A 6,000-nucleotide genomic window follows, 5' to 3' on the forward strand; every position below is an offset into this window, starting at 1 on the left:
TAGATTTTGACTGTTATCCTGATCAGGGTCGTGGCGGGCTAGAAAACCTTGGACATGACACCAGTCCATCGCCAATAAAATATATTATATAAAAGTATATATTAAATATATTGTTCTGTTTAAATTTATTGTATATAAGATGTTTAATGGTTTTCTTTAGTAACCTACTGTTGTTAAACATGTATTTTTACACATAACATGTACAAACCCAAAAACTGCAAAATTCTACTTAGGATACATTGACATCAGTTTTGTACTGCTAGTTAACCTGATTCAGATGATTCAGGTGCTGTAGTGATCAGTTGATAGATTTCAGTGTAATTTTGGTTTTTCAGTTGTCACCCATAAAAAAGAAGGCTTAAGTTGATCCTACCTGCTATGTGTTGAGAGACTTATTTAGCCTCTAAATGTTTTCAGTGCAGTCTATATAGATATCCACACACAATGCCGAAATACTAACAATGTGTCTCTTTAGGCTGGAACAAACACGCTCTTTCAGTTTATGTCCCCAAAGATGTAATGCTTGATAGATATCCCACGTGAACAGTAGAAGAAAATAAAAAAATGATCACCTTTAAATTAGTATTTTGTAATGATTTCCTAAATTAATTGAGCTGCATGTACAGCCCTAAAAAGGTCTTGTTTATTGTGCAGTTCTCTGTAGTCATTCTAAAGTAAGCTCCACATAAATCCCCTTTTAAAGGCCGGACAACATCCAGCTGTGTGTGCGGTGAGTCTGGTGCTTTCTCTCTTTAGAAGTTTGCATCCAACTCCATTTAGTGTAATTCTGTCGCACAGGAGATTCGGCTGGCCCCACCCCTACACAAACACACACACACACACACACCATATAGCAAGATACCCAGCAAAACAGCATTAAAGGAAATTTGATAGCTAAAGTGATTATCCTGCATATATACAAGTTAGCTTAATTTAGGTTTTCTCTTTATTTTAGTGAAATTTACAGCAACATGTTCTACAAAATAAAACCACACTACAAATGTCAGTTAATAATGAGCTATTAAAATGTTTAGTGTCCACAGTTTTTGTGAAAGAGTTGTACTTTATTTATTTGTGTATATTAAATCTAGAGTTTAATGGTAAAAAGGTCTGTTTATCATGTATGACGGAATGTAGGTTTTCCATGATGCTTCAAGCTTTTGCAATGTGCAGAATTTGTTTTGCAAATGTTTTAAAGCTAATATGTTATGTTTTGTAATTGTGCTGATGATTGGTGCTAATATTTACAGGCTCCAATTCATAACCATTTTATAAATCATTTTATACAGTCTCAAAACAAAATAATAATCCATGCCCATAATCAAGTACGTTTCCTTTTTACTTATGAGCTGTCGAGAAATCCTAGCACTGGTTTAGTGTGTTCAGTTGAGGTTGCGTGCCATTGGCTTATAAAGAGCAGCAGAGTTCTCTAACGAGTTCTGGCTCAGCTGTGTTACTAAGGGTGAACTGTTTACAACAGAACTGAATGCATTTAAACTGTCCTTGCATGATAAATATACTGCATGTTGCATTTATAATAACAATAATAATTATTATAATCCTTTTGGTGTGTACTTTGCATGTTCTCCCCCTGTCTGTGTCGGATTCCTTCAGCTGCTCCATTTTTTTCTCTCAAGCTCAAGAACATGTAGTCAGGATAACTGAAGCTACTAAAATTGCCCCAAATGTGAGTGTGTATGCCGCAGCATAGTGGCTCGGCGGATCTTAATGCCAAGTTCACACTACAAGACTTTCCAAGTCGTCAGGTCGCTGTACAGTTTACACTACAGAACTGGATTGCTTGTAATCAGGAGTCTTTTAAGTCGGTGTGGCTTTCACACTACACGACTGATCGGAGATAGGGGGTTTCACACTACACCATCTATCACCATCTGCCACTGGAATCGCAGGCGAGCTTCTCTGGTCTCCCAAACTACGTGGTCTTCTCTGGTCTCCCAATTACATTTTGTCATGAAAACAAACACAAGAAGTGACGAGGGGTTTAATGATACCACGTCCAAAAATGCACGTCAACAAGAAACGAGCGATCAAAGTTTGTGCGCTGATGTGCAGCGTAAAATCAAGGAGTAAAAATAGGAACAGCATGGATTTTTCTATAGTGAGTTGGAGGATAATAAATATTTTTGCAATGTAACGTTGGTGTTATGTTTTGTAGAGAACGATCAGGTCAGAAATACTGTATAAAACTTGTGTGTGTACCGATGTATTCTGATATAAACTATATTATGCCCCTGTCCCATCTTTTTACAACTTCTCCTCTGCGTTTCCCCTCACCCTGTATCTTGCGTTCTCATTGGCTGTCGGCAACTCAGATCCAGATATCTGACATGCTAGAAATCTCGCTTCGATCGCCAAGCACTCGGCGAGCCACTCGGATCGAGTTGTTGGATAGTTCACACATAGCGATTGAGAGCCAAGTTTCGAACGCCAAGCAAACGTCGTTGGGCTAAAGGCTCAGTTGAGTGGCATGGTGGCTATGTGGGTAGCACTGTCTCCTCACAGCAAAAGGTCCTGGGTTTGATCCCCAGGTGGGGCGGTCTGGGTCCTTTCTGTGTGGAGTTTGCATGTTCTGCATGGGTTTCCCACAGTCCAAAGACATGCAAGTGAAGTGAGTTGGAGACACTAAATTGTCCATGACTGTGTTCGATATAACCTTGAGAAGTGATGAACCTTGTGTAATGAGTAACTACCATTCCTGTCATGAATGTAACCAAAAGTGTAAAATCATGATGTTAAAATCCTTTAACAAACAAACAAACAAAGGCTCAGTCTTTGCAAGCGTTGTGGATCACCGATCTGTGCTAAAATTTGTGAGAGATTCATCAATCAGTTTGATCAGCACAAGATTGCAAATACTTTAAATGTTGCAACATCAATTTTATGTGATATTGTATAAAGATTCAGGAAATCTGGAGAAATCTCAGTCTTTGTAGGGTAAAGCCGGAAACCACTGTTTAATGTGCATGAGAAACTGTCATGCTACAGTGATAAATATAGCCACATGTGCTCAGGAGTACTTCGGAAAACCAGTCATCTGCCACTTCAAGAAATGCAACCTGAAACTCTATTATGCACAGAGTAAGCCATACATCAATTCTATGTAGAAACACAACTGAGTTCTTTGGACCAGAGTTTATCTCTGATAGAGAGAAAAACAGTTAAAACGTTTTATAGGATATCGAGTTCTCTAATCCAAAAATTCAGAAGGACCATATTTTCATGGAAAGTCAATGGTTATTTCAGCAAGACAACAACAGGTTTAATTTTGCATGTGCTACAACAGCATGGCTTTGTAGACACAGACTGCATGTGCTTGACTGGACTGCCTGCAGTCCATATTTGTCTCCTATTTAAACTGTATTGTATTTTATAAAGAGGAGAATAAGCCAATGGTGACCATGGACTGTTGAGCAGCACCAAATTTTTAATTTGTTTATATTTACAACATGTAATTAAGTTAGTCAGGAAAAAAACATTGAAAATCTTTTCTTTATACTTTTGACAGTTTATGTTTTTGTTTATTAGGATTTTAATGTCATGTTTTACACTTTGGTTACATTCATGACAGGAACGGTAGTTACTCATTACACAAGATTCATCAGTTCACAAGGTTATATCGAACACAGTCCTGGACAATTTAGTATTTCCAATTCACTTCACTTGCATGTCTTTGGAATGTGGGAGGAAACCGGAGCACCCGGAGTAAACCCACGCAGACACAGGGAGAACATGCAAACTCCACACAGAAAGGACCTGGACCGCCCCACCTGGGGATCGAACCCAGGACCTTCTTGCTGTGACAGTGCTACCCACTTAGCCACCATGCTGCCCTACTTTTGACAGAAGAAAATTTACAATTTACAGATTTACAGTGTTTTATTTATTTAATTATTTTGTATTTTACAAACTGTCTCATCTTTTCTAGGAATGGAGAAAAGGAATATACACAAAAGGGATGGCTAAAAAATTAAAAAATCACCACCAAGAGCAGGATTTGATACTTGTCCATAGAGCATTATAGTTGAACACTCTACTATGTCAGCCAAAAGGGAGCCCAGACCACTGTTCACTAACAAGAGTTGACTCCTCCTCCTCCTCTGAGATTTTCTCAACTTATGCCGAGTTCACACTACACGACTTTCCAAGTCGTCAGGTCGCTGTACAATTCACACTACACAACTGGATCTCTTGTAATCGGGAGTCTTTCAAGTCGGCTTTCACACTACACGACTGATCGGCGGTAGGGGGTTTCACACTACACCATCTATCACCAACTGGAATCGCAGGCGAGCTTCTCTGGTCTCCCAAACTATGTTTTGTCATAAAAACACACGCGAGAAGTGATGAGGGGTTTAATGATACCACATCCAAAAATGCACGTCAATAAGTAGCGAGCGATCAAAGTTTGTGCGCTGATAAATTAAGGTGAAAAAATAAGTGAATCTGAGTGGATTGAGCTATGTGGCCAGCAGGGATGTTTGTTCTATAGTGAGTTGGAGGTTAATGGTGTTATGTTTTGTAGAGAACGATAAGGTCAGAAATACTGTCAAACTTGAGTGTGTGCAATTGTCCCACCTTTTTACAACTCCTCCACTGCGTTTCCCCTCACGCTGTAACTTGCGTTCTCAATGGCTGTTCGACACCGCACTTATTGCCAGTCGGCCGACTCATATCCAGATATCTAGCAAGCTAGATATTTATCTTCAGTCATTCGTTCAGATCGAGTTGTTGAGCAGTTCACACATAGTGATTAGAGCCAGGTTTTGATTGCTGAACGAAGGCCGAGTTTCTCCCGAGCCGGCAAATCTAGCTCCGACCAGTCGGCGAGCGAAAATCAGGTCAAAAATATTGTACTGTAGTGTGAACTAGGCATTAAGGGTGAGAGCGGAACTGTAACCACAGTCAGCCAACTAGCTTCTCCTACACCAATCAGCTGACACAGCTGAAGTTTCAATGCTTTTCACCTAGAAGACAAACTAACAAAAAGAAGGAAGAAAGCGAGACAAAAACGACTTGAAGTTGGTTTAAAGAATCAAAACTGCTGGATATTTTAAATAGGGTAGGATGACCGAGTAATGTAGAAGAGTACACTAAAATAAATAGATAGCCAAGTAGGCAAACATAAAACAGATCTCCTTTCTCTTTGAAGAAAAAGCAAGAAGAACACATTTCAGTTGACTACCTTACCAAGTGTAGAAAATGACTCGGCACCACACTTGGCCTCAGGTGCAGTGTAATAGCGTTAATTAATGCTACAGCTCCTGGGATTTGTAGTTTGTTTAGGCCTATGATGAGCTTATCTACACCTTCTGCCATGAGATGAAATGGGCAAAGGTAACCCATTACAGAGCCTCCCCACAGGAACAGCTCCTAATGTTCCAATACCTGCTGCTTAATTGTGCCAGAACACTGATGAACTCTAGGTCAAGGATGTTTTAGGCTGGCACCCAGAATTGTTCTTTTAGTTCATATACTTTCCAAATTTCAGTTGTGGAGGTAAAGGATTGGGTATGGGGGTGGTTCAGGGAGCTGCATATTACCTGAGAGGTTCTACATGGAAGGTTGGGGTAATCCTCATGGACCAAGGTAGCCGGATGGTATAGGTTACCAGGTTAACCTTTCTAACCACTTTAAATGCTCCCACATATCTGGGTCCTAACTTCTTTAAGTCCAGAGGCAGTGGAAGGTCTTTAATGGATAGCCCGACTCATTGCCTTAGTTGAAGGGAAAGACCCAAGTGCTTCTTTCTGTGGGCAGAATTTTCTTAGGCAGTGGTGGTTCAGAGGGTGTTATGGGTTTTCTTTCAAACTCTCTTGCAGTGTTGGGTGAAGTGCTGCACAGAAAACACGTTGATGTCTGGATGATGAACACAGGGTAATGTATAAGAGCAGGTGAAGGTGCACACAGGTGGACAGTATCCTATGCAGGATATGGAACTTGAAAGAGATTGGAGACTGGAAGGTGGTAACAGGGAGGAAT

The sequence above is a fragment of the Trichomycterus rosablanca genome, chromosome 3, assembly GCF_030014385.1.
Source record: "Trichomycterus rosablanca isolate fTriRos1 chromosome 3, fTriRos1.hap1, whole genome shotgun sequence".
Lineage (NCBI taxonomy): Eukaryota > Metazoa > Chordata > Actinopteri > Siluriformes > Trichomycteridae > Trichomycterus > Trichomycterus rosablanca.